Source organism: Nerophis ophidion, linkage group LG01 (assembly GCF_033978795.1).
Source record: "Nerophis ophidion isolate RoL-2023_Sa linkage group LG01, RoL_Noph_v1.0, whole genome shotgun sequence".
In the NCBI taxonomy this organism is placed as follows: domain Eukaryota; kingdom Metazoa; phylum Chordata; class Actinopteri; order Syngnathiformes; family Syngnathidae; genus Nerophis; species Nerophis ophidion.
The window spans coordinates 55,381,779-55,396,778 of NC_084611.1; the positions used below are offsets into that span (position 1 = coordinate 55,381,779).

General features: G+C 39.8%; 1 protein-coding gene across 6 annotated transcripts in view; it reads left to right on the forward strand.

The window, feature by feature from the left end:
• Positions 1-15,000, forward strand: part of sh3pxd2aa (SH3 and PX domains 2Aa) — a 232,777-nt gene that overhangs the window by 175,243 nt on the left and 42,534 nt on the right. The gene's annotated exons all lie outside the window — the stretch shown is intronic.

Sequence of the window (15,000 nt, forward strand, 5' to 3'; positions counted from 1 at the left end):
GAAGGTTCAGCACACACCCCACGCACAATACCTGTTCGTTTTTTTACAGTGCAACCGGGAAAGTATTCATGGCGCTTTAGTTTTTCCCCATCTTGTTGTCTTACAGCCTTATTGCAAAATTTAATATGTGCATTTTTATTTTCAAAATTGTACATTCTATAGCTGAGTTGCAATTGCGTGTTTTTCAACCTCTGTGTCAGTTTGGTGTGCTGTGGGAGATTATCTAATTTCACTTATTTGGGTTAAAATATTTTTTGCAAACCAGTAATTATAGTCTGAAAATTATGTGTTGTTATTGAGTGTCGGTGCTGTCTAGAGCTCGGCAGACTAACCGTGTAATACTCTTCCATATCAGTAGGTGGCTTTGGAGATTTCGGAAACAGCGGGAGGCAGGGTTAAGGTAAAATGGTAATTAATGCTTAAACCAAAAATAAACATAAGGCAAGAGCCCCTAAGAAAATGCATTGAAGCTTAGGGAAGGCTATGCAGAACGAAACTAAAACTGAACTGGCTACAAAGTAAACAACAGAATGCTGGACGACAGCAAAGACTTACTGTGGAGCAAAGACGGCATCCACAATGTACATCCAAACATGACATGACAATCAACAATGTCCCCACAAAGAAGAATTAAAAACAACTGGAATATTCTTGATTCCTAAAACAAAGTAGATGCGGGAAATATCGCTCAAAGGAAGACATGGTACTGCTACAGGAAAATAACCAAAAAAAGAAAAAAAGCCACCAAAATAGAAGTGCAAGACAAGAAATAAAATAGTACTCACAGGAAAACACGCAAAAAAGTCACAATAAGTCAGGGACTGATGTGACAGGCGGTGACAGTACACCTACTTTGAGACAAGAGCTATATTGATGCATGCGTAGTTATGCTTTAAAGTCATATCGAATATTTGCAACAATGACGTTTTACTGTCAACTGAGTTTCGTTTGTTAATGTTTTCTGCTGGTGGTGTGCCTCCGCATTTTTTCAAAGCAAAAAATGTGCCTTGACTCAAAAAAGGTTGAAAAACACTGACCTCGAGGCACATTCGGGCACTTTTATGTGTCAGGCGATGGTCTGGGGCAGTGTTTTTCAACCACTGTGTAATTTTACCTATTTGGGTTAAAAAATATTTTTTTGCGAACCAGTAATAATAACCTGCAAATGTGTCGGTGCTGTCTAGAGCTTGGCAGATAACCGTGTCATACTCTTCCATATCAGTAACTGGCAGCCGGTAGCTAATTGCTTTGGAGATGTCGGAAACAGCGGGAGGCAGAGTGCTGGTAAAATGATGGTATCTAATGCTTAAACCAAAAATAAACAAAAGGCAAGGGCCCCTAAGAAAAAACATTGAAGGCAAGGGAAGGTTTATGCGGAAGGAAACTAAAACTGAACTATCTACAAATTAAACAAAAACAGAATGCTGGACGACAGCAAAGACTTACTGCGGAGCAAAGACGGCGTCCACAAAGTACATCCCGATCACGACATGACAATCAACAATGTCCCCACAAAGAAGGATAAGATCAACCAAAATAGTCTTGATTGCTAAAACAAAGTAGATGCGGGAAATATCGCTCAAAGGAAGACACCAAAATAGGAGCACTGACATGAACTAAAACACTACACACAGGAAAACAGCAAAAAAGTCAAAATAAGTCAGGGGGTGATGTGACAGGTGGTGACAGTACACCTACTTTGAGACAAGAGCTATAGTGATGCATGCAACTATTGCTTTAAAGTCGTATCCAACATTTGCGACAATGACGTTTTACTTTTTCAATGATTTGTGCTGGTGGTGTGCCTCTGGATTTTTACAACACAAAAAAATGTGCTTTGACTCAAAAAAGGTTGAAAAACTTTGACCTAGAGGCACATCCGGGCACTTCTAGGTTTCACGCGATGATCTGCAGCATTGATTGATTGATACTTTTATTAGTAGATTGCACAGGTCAGTACATATTCCGTACAATTAACCACTAAATCGTAACACCCGAATAAGTTTTTCAACTTGTTTAAGTCGAGGTCCACGTTAATCTATTCAGTGTAATTTTACCTATTTGGGTTAAAAAATATTTTTTGCAAACCAGTAATAGTAATCTGCAAACGTGTCAGTGCTGCCTGGAGCTCGGCACAATAACCGTGTAATACTCTTCCATATCAGTAGGTGGCAGCAAGTAGCTAATTGCTTTGTTGATGTCAGGAACCTGGTTTGTCAGGATCACAATATAGCGGGAGGAAGCATGCAGGTAAAAAGGTATTAAATGCTCAAACCAAAAATAAACAAAAGGCGAGTGCCGCTAAGAGAAAGCATTGAAGCTTGGGAAGGCTATGCAAAACAAAATTAAAACTGAACTAGTTGCAAAGTAAACAAAACGAGAATGCTGGACGACAGCAAAGACTTACTGCATGTTGAGCAGACGGCGTCCACAAAGTAAACATGACATGACAATCAACAATGTCCCCACAAAGAAGGATAAAACCAACTGAAATAGTCTTGATTGCTAAAACAAAGTAGATACGGGAAATATTGCTCAAAGGAAGACGTGAAACTGCTACAGTAAAATACCAAAAAAAACAGAAAAAGCCACCAAAATCAGAGCGCATGACAAGAACTAAAACACTACACACTGCTAAACAGCAAATCCTCAACCGTGTAATACACTTCCGTATCAATAGGTGGCAGCCGGTAGCTAATTGCTTTGTAGATGTCGGAAACAGCGGGAGGCAGCATACAGGTAAAAAGGTATTTAATGCTCAAACCAAAAATAAACAAAAAGGTGAATGCCGCTAAGAAAATGCATTGAAGTTTAGGGAAGGCTATGCAGAAAAAAACTGGTTGCGTTGTAGTGAAAAAGCCCTGAGGTTGTATTTGCTTCCAAAGGTGCATGAACAAAGTATTGAGCAAAGGATGTGAACACTTATGTACATGCAATTTTAATACTTTGTTTATATATTTCATAAATTAGCAAAAAAAAAAAAAAAAAAAAAAATTCACATTCTTTTTATGGGGTATGCTAAAGTATATATATTTATCTGTACAATAATCTATTTATTTATATCTGCACCTTATTGCTCTTTTATCTTGCACTGCAACGAGCGAATGCAACAAAATTTGGTTGTTATCTGAACTGTAAAGTTAAAATTTGAATGACAATAAAAGGAAGTCTAGGTCTAAGTTTGGCTTAAAAACTAACGATAAAGGTGAAGGTATAACACTGAAACGCCCTCAGGAGGAGGTGCTTTAAGACATGGCTAGCAAAATGTAATCAAATGCCACTGGTGCATCCACACCTGACATTCACTGTAATGTTACCAAGTACAGGAACGTATTTAGTCGATACTACTATGATTACGTCGATTATATTTGACATCACAACATCTTCTTTCGTTTTTTTTAAGTGTATATTATGTTTATAAACTCAGGAAATATGTCCCAGGATATGACCAATGTATGATCCTGTAACGACTTGGTATCGGATTGATACCCAAATTTGTGGTATTATCCAAAACCAATGTAAAGTATCAAGCAGCAGAAGAATAAGTGATTATTACATTTTAACAGAAGTGTAGATAAAATATGTTGAAAGATAAAGTAAGCAGATTTTAACAGTAAATGAACAAGTAGATTGATAATTAATTTTGTACCACTTGTCCCTAAAAATGTTGACAAAATAATAGAACGGAAATTTCACAATATGTTACTGCATATGTCAGAAGACTAACTAGAAGCCTTTGCAACTAAAAGACAAGTTGCCTTGTCTGTTCACTATTTTATTTATGGACAAATGTGCAATAAGAAACATGACACATGTTTAATGTACCCTAAGATATATATATATATATATATATATATATATATATATATATATATATATATATATATATATATATAAATTACACGACGAGTTGAGTTTATACCAAAATGGATACATGGATGATACAGCAGAGGATTGAGAGAATGTTATGTGGTCAGATGAAACCAAAATAGAACTTTTTGGTATAAACTCAACTCGTCGTGTTTGGAGGAAGAAGAATACTGAGTTGCATCCCAAGAACACCACACCTACTGTGAAGCATGGGGGTGGAAACATCATGCTTTGGAGCTGTTTTTCTGTTAAGGGGACAGGACGATTGATCCGTGTTAAGGAAAGAATGAATGGGGCCCTGTGTCGTGAGATTTTGAGCCAAAACCTCCTTCCATCAATGAGAGCTTTGAATGGTTGACCAAATACTTATTTTCCACCATAATTTACAAATAAATTCTTTAAAATTCCAACAATGTGAATTCCTGGATTCATGGATTCACATTCTGTCACTCACAGTTGAAGTGTACTATGATGAAAATTACAGACCTCTGTCATCATTTTAGGAGGGAGCACTTGCACAATCGGTGGCTGACTAAATACTTTTTTGCCCCACTGTATGTGTATATGTATATATGTGTATATAAACATATGTACTTTCCTGGCCCCCCTGCAGTCCAGACATGTCTCCCGCGTTAGCGGCACTGTTGGTGGTCGGAGGGGCCGTAGGCGCAAACTGGTATGCAAGGCTTCCGTCAGTTTACCACAGATGTAACTTACCACCACCAGGTGTGAATGAATGATGGGTTCTCACTTCTCTGTGAGCGCTTTGAGTATCTAACAATAGAAAAGCGCGATATAAATCTAATCCATTATTATTGTATCTCCTCTCTGAGCTGCAACCTTATCGTGGTAGAGGAGTTTGCGTGTCCCAATGATCCTAGGAGCTATGTTGTCCGGGGGCATAAAGCCCCCCTGGTAGGGTAGGATCCGTGTTAAGGAAAGAATGAATGGGGCCCTGTGTCGTGAGATTTTGAGCCAAAACCTCCTTCCATCAATGAGAGCTTTGAATGGTTGACCAAATACTTATTTTCCACCATAATTTACAAATAAATTCTTTAAAATTCCAACAATGTGAATTCCTGGATTCATGGATTCACATTCTGTCACTCACAGTTGAAGTGTACTATGGTGAAAATTACAGACCTCTGTCATCATTTTAGGAGGGAGCACTTGCACAATCGGTGGCTGACTAAATACTTTTTTGCCCCACTGTATGTGTATATGTATATATGTGTATATAAACATATGTACTTTCCTGGCCCCCCTGCAGTCCAGACATGTCTCCCATGAATACGACAGCGGAGACCCCGGACTGTTGAACAACTTAATCTGTATATCAAGCAAGAATGGTAAAGAATTCCACTTTCAAAGCTTCAACAATTAGTTTCCTCAGTTCCCAAACGTTTATTGAGTGTTGTTAAAAGAAAAGGTGATGTAACACAGTGGTGAACATGCCCTTTCCCAACTACTTTGGGACGTGTTGCAGCCATGAAATTAATTTTCCAAAAAAATAAAGTTTATGAATTTGAACATCAAATATCTTGTCTTTGTAGTGCATTTAATTGAATATGGGTTGAAAAGAATTTGCAAATAATGTATTCCGTTTATTTTTACGTCTAACACAATTTCCCAACTCATATGGAAACGGGTTTTGTATATATATGTGTATATATCCATCCATCCATCCATTTTCTACCGATTATTCCCTTTCGGGGTCACGGGGGGCGCTGGCGCCTATCTCAGCTACAATCGGGCGGAAGGCGGGGTACACCCTGGACAAGTCGCCACCTCATCGCAGGGCCAACACAGATAGACAGACAACATTCACACTCACATTCACACACTAGGGCCAATTTAGTGTTGCCAATCAACCTATCCCCAGGTGCATGTTTTTGGAGGTGGGAGGAAGCCGGAGTACCCGGAGGGAACCCACGCATTCACGGGGAGAACATGCAAACTCCACACAGAAAGATCCCGAGCCTGGATTTGAACCCAGGACTGCAGGACCTTCGTATTGTGAGGCAGACGCACTAACCCCTCTGCCACCGTGAAGCCATGTGTGTGTGTGTATATATATATATATATATATATATATATATATATATATATATATATATATATATATATATATATATATATATATATATACATATATATATATATATATATATATATATATATATATACACACACACACACACACACACACACACACACACACACACACACACACACACACGGGGCGGCATGGCGTAGAGGGTAGAGCGGCCACGCCAGAAACTTGAGGGTTGCAGGTTCGCTTCCCACTTATTGACATCCAAATCGCTGCCGTTGTGTCCTTGGGCAGGACACTTCACCCTTGCCCCCGGTGCCGCGTTAGCGGCACTGTTGGTGGTCGGAGGGGCCGTAGGCGCAAACTGGTATGCAAGGCTTCCGTCAGTTTACCACAGATGTAACTTACCACCACCAGGTGTGAATGAATGATGGGTTCTCACTTCTCTGTGAGCGCTTTGAGTATCTAACAATAGAAAAGCGCGATATAAATCTAATCCATTATTATTGTATCTCCTCTCTGAGCTGCAACCTTATCGTGGTAGAGGAGTTTGCGTGTCCCAATGATCCTAGGAGCTATGTTGTCCGGGGGCATAAAGCCCCCTGGTAGGGTCTCCCAAGGCAAACAGGTTCTAGGTGAGGGATCAGACAAAGAGCAGCTCGAAGACCTTTATGAAGAAGAAACATCATGGACCCAGATTTCTCTCGCCCGGACGCGGGTCACCGGGGCCCCCCTCTGGAGCCAGGCCCGGAGGTGGGGCACGATGGCGAGCGCCTGGTGGCCGGGCCTGTTCCCATGGGGCCCGGCCGGGCACAGCCCGAAGAGGCAACGTGGGTCCCCCCTCCAATGGGCTCACCACCCATAGCAGGGGCCATAGAGGTCGGGTGCATTGTGAGCTGGGCGACAGCCGAAGGCAGGGCACTTGGCGGTCCGATCCTCGGCTACAGAAGCTAGCTCTTGGGACGTGGAACGTCACGTCACTGGGGGGGAAAGAGCCTGAGCTAGTGCGCGAAGTCGAGAAATTCCGGCTGGATATAGTCGGACTCACTTCGACGCACAGCAAGGGCTCTGGAACCACTTCTCTCGAGAGGGATTGGACCCTCTTCCACTCTGGCGTTGACGGCAGTGAGAGGCGACGGGCTGGGGTGGCAATTCTTGTTTCCCCCCGGCTCAAAGCCTGTACGTTGGAGTTCAACCCGGTGGACGAAAGGGTAGCCTCCCTCCGCCTTCGGGTGGGGGGACGGGTCCTGACTGTTGTTTGTGCTTATGCACCAAACAGCAGTGCAGAGTACCCACCCTTTTTGGGAACACTCGAGGGAGTACTGGAAAGTGCTCCTCCGGGTGATTCCCTTGTCCTACTGGGAGACTTCAACGCTCACGTTGGCAACGACAGTGAAACCTGGAGAGGCGTGATTGGGAAGAATGGCCGCCCGGATCTGAACCCGAGTGGTGTTTTGTTATTGGACTTTTGTGCTAGTCACAGTTTGTCCATAACAAACACCATGTTCAAACATAAGGGTGTCCATATGTGCACTTGGCACCAGGACACCCTAGGCCGCAGTTCCATGATCGACTTTGTAGTTGTGTCATCGGATTTGCGGCCTCATGTTATGGACACTCGGGTGAAGAGAGGGGCGGAGCTTTCTACCGATCACCACCTGGTGGTGAGTTGGCTGCGATGGTGGGGGAGGATGCCGGACAGACCTGGGAGGCCCAAACGCATTGTGAGGGTCTGCTGGGAACGTCTGGCAGAGTCTCCTGTCAGAGAGAGTTTCAATTCCCACCTCCGGAAGAACTTTGAACATGTCACGAGGGAGGTGCTGGACTTTGAGTCCGAGTGGACCATGTTCCGCACCTCTATTGTCGAGGCGGCAGATCGGAGCTGTGGCCGCAAGGTAGTTGGTGCCTGTCGGGGCGGCAATCCTAAAACCCCTTGGTGGACACCAGCGGTGAGGGATGCCGTCAAGCTGAAGAAGGAGTCCTATCGGGTCCTTTTGGCTCATAGGACTCCGGAGGCAGTGGACAGGTACCGACAGGCCAAGCGGTGTGCAGCTTCAGCGGTCGCGGAGGCAAAAACTCGGACATGGGAAGAGTTCGGGGAAGCCATGGAAAACGACTTCCGGACGGCTTCGAAGCGATTCTGGACCACCGTCCGCCGCCTCAGGAAGGGGAAGCAGTGCACTATCAACACCGTGTATGGTGCGGATGGTGTTCTGCTGACCTCGACTGCGGATGTTGTGGATAGGTGGAAGGAATACTTCGAAGACCTCCTCAATCCCACCAACACGTCTTCCTATGAGGAAGCAGTGCCTGGGGAATCTGTGGTGGTCTCTCCTATTTCTGGGGCTGAGGTCGCTGAGGTAGTTAAAAAGCTCCTCGGTGGCAAGGCCCCAGGGGTGGACGAGACCCGCCCGGAGTTCCTTAAGGCTCTGGATGCTGTGGGGCTGTCTTGGTTGACAAGACTTTGCAGCATCGCGTGGACATCGGGGGCGGTACCTCTGGATTGGCAGACCGGGGTGGTGGTCCCTCTCTTTAAGAAGGGGGACCGGAGGGTGTGTTCCAACTATCGTGGGATCACACTCCTCAGCCTTCCCGGTAAGGTTTATTCAGGTGCACTGGAGAGGAGGCTACGTCGGATAGTCGAACCTCGGATTCAGGAGGAACAGTGTGGTTTTCGTCCTGGTCGTGGAACTGTGGACCAGCTCTATACTCTCGGCAGGGTTCTTGAGGGTGCATGGGAGTTTGCCCAACCAGTCTACATGTGCTTTGTGGACTTGGAGAAGGCATTCGACCGTGTCCCTCGGGAAGTCCTGTGGGGAGTGCTCAGAGAGTATGGGGTATCGGACTGTCTTATTGTGGCGGTCCGTTCCCTGTACGATCAGTGCCAGAGCTTGGTCCGCATTGCCGGCAGTAAGTCGAACACATTTCCAGTGAGGGTTGGACTCCGCCAAGGCTGTCCTTTGTCACCGATTCTGTTCATAACTTTTATGGACAGAATTTCTAGGCGCAGTCAAGGCGTTGAGGGGTTCCGGTTTGTTAACCGCAGGATTAGGTCTCTGCTTTTTGCAGATGATGTGGTCCTGATGGCTTCATCTGACCGGGATCTTCAGCTCTCGCTGGATCGTTTCGCAGCCGAGTGTGAAGCGACCGGAATGAGAATCAGCACCTCCAAGTCCGAGTCCATGGTTCTCGCCCGGAAAAGGGTGGAGTGCCATCTCCGGGTTGGGGAGGAGACCCTGCCCCAAGTGGAGGAGTTCAAGTACCTAGGAGTCTTGTTCACGAGTGAGGGAAGAGTGGATCGTGAGATCGACAGGCGGATCGGTGCGGCGTCTTCAGTAATGCGGACGTTGTACCGGTCCGTTGTGGTGAAGAAGGAGCTGAGCCGGAAGGCAAAGCTCTCAATTTACCGGTCGATCTACGTTCCCATCCTCACCTATGGTCATGAGCTTTGGGTCATGACCGAAAGGATAAGATCACGGGTACAAGCGGCTGAAATGAGTTTCCTCCGCCGTGTGGCGGGGCTCTCCCTTAGAGATAGGGTGAGAAGCTCTGCCATCCGGGAGGAACTCAAAGTAAAGCCGCTGCTCCTTCACATCGAGAGGAGCCAGATGAGGTGGTTCGGGCATCTGGTCAGGATGCCACCCGAACGCCTCCCTAGGGAGGTGTTTAGGGCACGTCCAACCGGTAGGAGGCCACGGGGAAGACCCAGGACACGTTGGGAAGACTATGTCTCCCGGCTGGCCTGGGAACGCCTCGGGATCCCCCGGGAAGAGCTAGACGAAGTGGCTGGGGAGAGGGAAGTCTGGGTTTCCCTGCTTAGGCTGTTGCCCCCGCGACCCGACCTCGGATAAGCGGAAGATGATGGATGGATGGATGGATATTATTGTATATATATATATATATGTGTGTGTATATATACACACGTGTGTGTGTGTGTATATATGTATGTGTGTATGTATATATATATATATATATATATATATATATATATATATATGTGTGGACATATATATGTATATGTGTGTGTGTGTGTATATATATATATATATATATATATATATATATATATATTTATATATTTATATGTATATATTTATATATATAAATATATATATATATATATATATATATGTGTGTGTGTATATGTATACTCATTGACATATATATGTATATATATGTGTATGTGTATATATATATATATATAATGTATATAATGTATATATATATATAATGTATATATATGTACTATATGTATATATCTATCGGGACGGTGTGGCGCAGTGGGAGAGTGGCCGTGCGCAACCCGAGGGTCACTGGTTCAAATCCCACCTAGAACCAATCTCGTCACGTCCGTTGTGTCCTGAGCAAGACACTTCACCCTTGCTCCTGATGGCTGCTGGTTGGCGCCTTGCATGGCAGCTCCCTTCATCAGTGTGTGAATGTGTGTGTGAATGGGTAAATGTGGAAGTAGTGTCAAAGCGCTTTGAGTACCTTGAAGGTAGAAAAGCGCTATACAAGTACAACCCATTTATCATTTATTTATTTATATATGTGTATATATATGTATATATGTATATATATATATATATATATATATATATATATATACATACATATATACATATACACAAACAGTACATATATACATATATATATATATATATATATATATATATATATATATGTATATATATATATATAATATAATTTTTTTGTTTTGTTTTGTCTTACGTCTAGCCAGCCTCTTATGAAACATGAAGCATGGGTTTCACATGCATTTTTTCCATTAGCTTTTGTGGCAAATTACATTTCATGACGCAACTTATTATTCCATTCATTGGAGATGTTGGCAGATGTTATGTATTTCATGTTTTCACTGACATGTTTGAGAGCCACGTTAGAACATCATAAAAGTGAATATTGCATCATAAGCCACTAGTTGCGCAAGAACTGAACGCTTGTGCTTTCGTACATTTCTGGGAATTGGAGTAATAATTCTGAGGATGATGGCGAGTGTACGTCAATAGCAAAACAAACAAACACAGCTTGCATGACATGCCCGTTCACTTGCAAGTCTTGAAGACCACATACTTCCTTTTGAGTAATCGAACAGACTTGTTTTTGGATAGATTCTGACATTGTTGCTCAATATTTCCTAGTGGAGTAACATGTAATCTTGTTTTAATTATCAGTCTTACACTGAATTGATGTTTTACTCCAACACACTAAAAATACTTAGATGGAAACCTCAGGTTTGTGTGTGAGAGCCTGTTTATTTACCCCTGTGAGTGTGTGTGTTCCTGTATTTCTACCTTTCTTGAGGCATCAACAACAAGGAAAAGTACTGTCCATGTAAGGACCGGTGAACAAGTTAGGACATAAATCATGGTCCCAAGACGAAAAACCATTGCATCTAATAGAGAATGACTCATTTGCACCCCTGGTGGTGAAATCTATCAAAATTAGAGTGGTCCCCAAAAGGAAGGGGTTTTTCGAATTGACTGTGTGTCGGTTTTAAAAGTCCTCCCTCTCTGGTCAACATATGAAATAACAAGTGTGTCTACGAAATTGAAATGCGGGCCCTTTGGCCAAAATAAATAAAATACATAAACTAAATATGTATATAGAGACATACTGTAATAACTTGAAGTAAATATTGAAGATTAAAAAAACAATTACAAACAAAATAAATAAATAAACTAACTAAGAGCAGTCTTTCTTACAATGTGTCAACTTTTTTTCTTATAAAATTGCGAACAATTTCTCATATTATTTCTGTTTATGTAATATGGCAATATTTTCTCGTAAAATTATTACTTTTTTATTTAAAAGTATGATTTTTTTAAATATAAAAATATTACTTTTTATTGCAAAATGGCGACATGTATCACTTAAATGTCTGTCTTTTATCACAGTATTGACAATTTTTTTATTGTTCTTGTAGAACTGTGACATTTTTTGAGTAACATTGCCAAGTAAAATTCCGATTATTAATCCAATATTGCCAAAATGTTTAAGTTTTTTTTTTTTATAAAAGTGTGACTTTTCTGAGTAAAATTACGACTCTTTTCATAGAATTGGCAACATGTTAAAAAAAATTTCTCGTCAAATTGCAACTGTTATTGAGCAAAATTCCAACTTTTATAATAACATTGCACACATTTTCAGTTTTTCTTGTAAGATTTTGACTTGCGTTGAGTAAAAGTATTACTTTTATTATAACACTACCAAAATTCTAAGTTTTTCTTGTGAAATTGTGACATTTTTCTTGGGAAATTCCAACTCATTTTTTTCCAACAAGCTTTTTTATATTTGCATAGAATGCATACATGACTCATGTTGTAAATACAAACATTTATACATCTAAAAAGGGTGGTCTCAAGAAGGTAACAAATAAAAGAATGTGTGTGTGTGTGTGTGCGTGCGTGTGTGTGTTCTATTTCTCCCCTTTGAGACATCAACAAGGAGAAGTACTGTCCATGTGAGGACCGGTGAACAAGTTAGGAGATAAATCATGGTCCTAATAAGGGAAACCATTGCATCTAATAGAGAATGTCTCATTAGCACCCGTGGTGGTGAAATCTATCAAATTGAGGGTGGTCCCAAAGGAGGGATTTTTCAAATTGTCAGTGTGTCTGTTTTAATAGTGCTCCTCCTATGGTCAACATATGAAATAACAAGTGTGTGTAAGAAAGTGAAATGCGCCCCCTTTGGCCAAAATTAATAAAATACATATGTATATCGAGACATACTGTAATAACTTGAAGTCAATAATGAAGATTAAAAAAACAATTACAAACAAAATAAATAATTAAACAATTAAATAGTTAAATAATTAACTAAAAGCACTCCGTCACAATGTGTCGACTTTTTTTCTTATAAAATTGGGAACGACTTCTCATTATTTTTGTTTCTGTTATACGGCAATATTTTCTCGTAAAATTATTACTTTTTTTATATAAAATTATTACTTATTCTGTTGCAAAATGTTGACATTTGTCATATAAATATCTGACTTATCACTGTATTGCCAATTGTTTTGTTGTTCTTGTAAAACTGACATTTTTTAAGGAAAAAATGCCAAGTAAAATTCAGATTATTATTCTAATAAGTTTTCTTACAAAATTGTGACTTTTTTTCGAGTAAAATTAAGACTATTTTCATAAAATTGGCAACATTTAAATTTTTTTCTTGTAAAATTGCCACTGTTATTGAGTAAAATTTCAACTTATATACTAATATTGCACAAATGTTAAATTTTTCTTGGCAGATTTTGACTTGCGTTGAGTAAAATGACAATTTTTATTATAATACTGCCAAAATTCTAAGTTTCTTTTGTAATTGTGACCTTTTTCTTGGGAAATTCCAACTCATTTTTCACAACAAGCTTTTCTATATTTGCATAGTATGTATATATTACTCATGTTGTAAATACAAACTTTTATATATCTACAAAGGGTGGTCTCAAGAAGTTAACATATACAAGAATGTGTGTGTGTGTGTGTGTGTGTTCTTGTATTTCTACCTTTCTTGAGACATCAACAAGGAAAAGTACCTTCCATATGAGGACCGGTGAACAAGTTAGGACAAAAATCATGGTCCTAATACGGAAAACCATTGCATCTAATAGAAAATGTCTCATTTGCTCCCTTGGTGGGGAAATCTTTTCAAAATTTGGATTTTTCAAATTGACTGTGTCAGTTTTAAAAGTGCTTCCCCTCTGGTCAACATATGAAATAACAAGTATGTGTACAAAATTGAAATGCGCTCCCTTTGGCCAAAATTAATCAAATAAATATGTAGCTGAGATAGGCACCAGCGCCCCCCGCGACCCCAAAGGGAATAAGCGGTAGAAAAATGGATGTATGTATGTAGAGACATACTGTAATAATGAAGTAAATAATGAAGATTAAAAAAACAATTAATACAAACAAATAAATGAATTATCTAAAAGCAATTTTTATCTCACGTGTCGACTTCTTTTCTAATGAATTTGGGAACAATTTCTCATATTATTTCGGAAATGTATTATTCCTTTTTATGTAAAATTCTTATTTTTTTCCAATGTAAAATGATTACTTTTATTTGCTGAATGGCAACATTTGTCATGCAAAATTACTGCCATTAAAGCCAGTAATTTCCAGGAGTTATACCACCTTCTGAGTAGCCTCTGATTTACTAATGTTTTCTAATGTTGTAAAAATGTGTAGAATAAATATTACATTTGCTTTCAGCCTGTGACATATAGTCATTTTGATAGTAGGCTAATTTTATATATATATATATATATATATATATATATATATATATATATATATATATATATATATATATATATATATATATATGTATAGACACGTACATCAGGTGTCTTCATTATAAGACTTATATAAGACGTATAAAGTAATTTTGATAATAGGCTAATATATATATATAATATATATATATATATACACACACACATATATAGGTATACATACACATATACACACATATATTTACATATATGCATACATACATACATACATATATATATATATATATATATAAATATATACACATATACATACACATATATAAATACATATACATATATTCACACACATTTATATATATATATATATATATATATTAGGGCTGCGAATCTTTGGGTGTCCCACGATTCGATTCAATATCGATTATTGGGTCACGATTTGATAATATATCGATTTTTTTTTCGATTCGATTTTCGATCCAAAACGGTTCTGTATTCATTCAATACATAGGATTTCAGCAGGATCTACCCCAGTCTGCTGACATGCAAGCAGAGTAGTAGATTAAAAAAAAAAAAGCTTTTATAATTGTAAAGGACAATGTTTTATCAACTGATTGCAATAATGTACATTTGTTTTAACTATTAAACAAACCAAAAGTATGACTTATTTTATCTTTGTGAAAACATTGGACACAGTGTGTTGTCAAGCTTATGAGATGTGATTCAAGTGTAAGCCACTGTGACACTATTGTTCTTTTATTTTATTTTTATAAATGTCTAATGATAATGTCAATGAGGGATTTTTAATCACTGCTATGCTGAA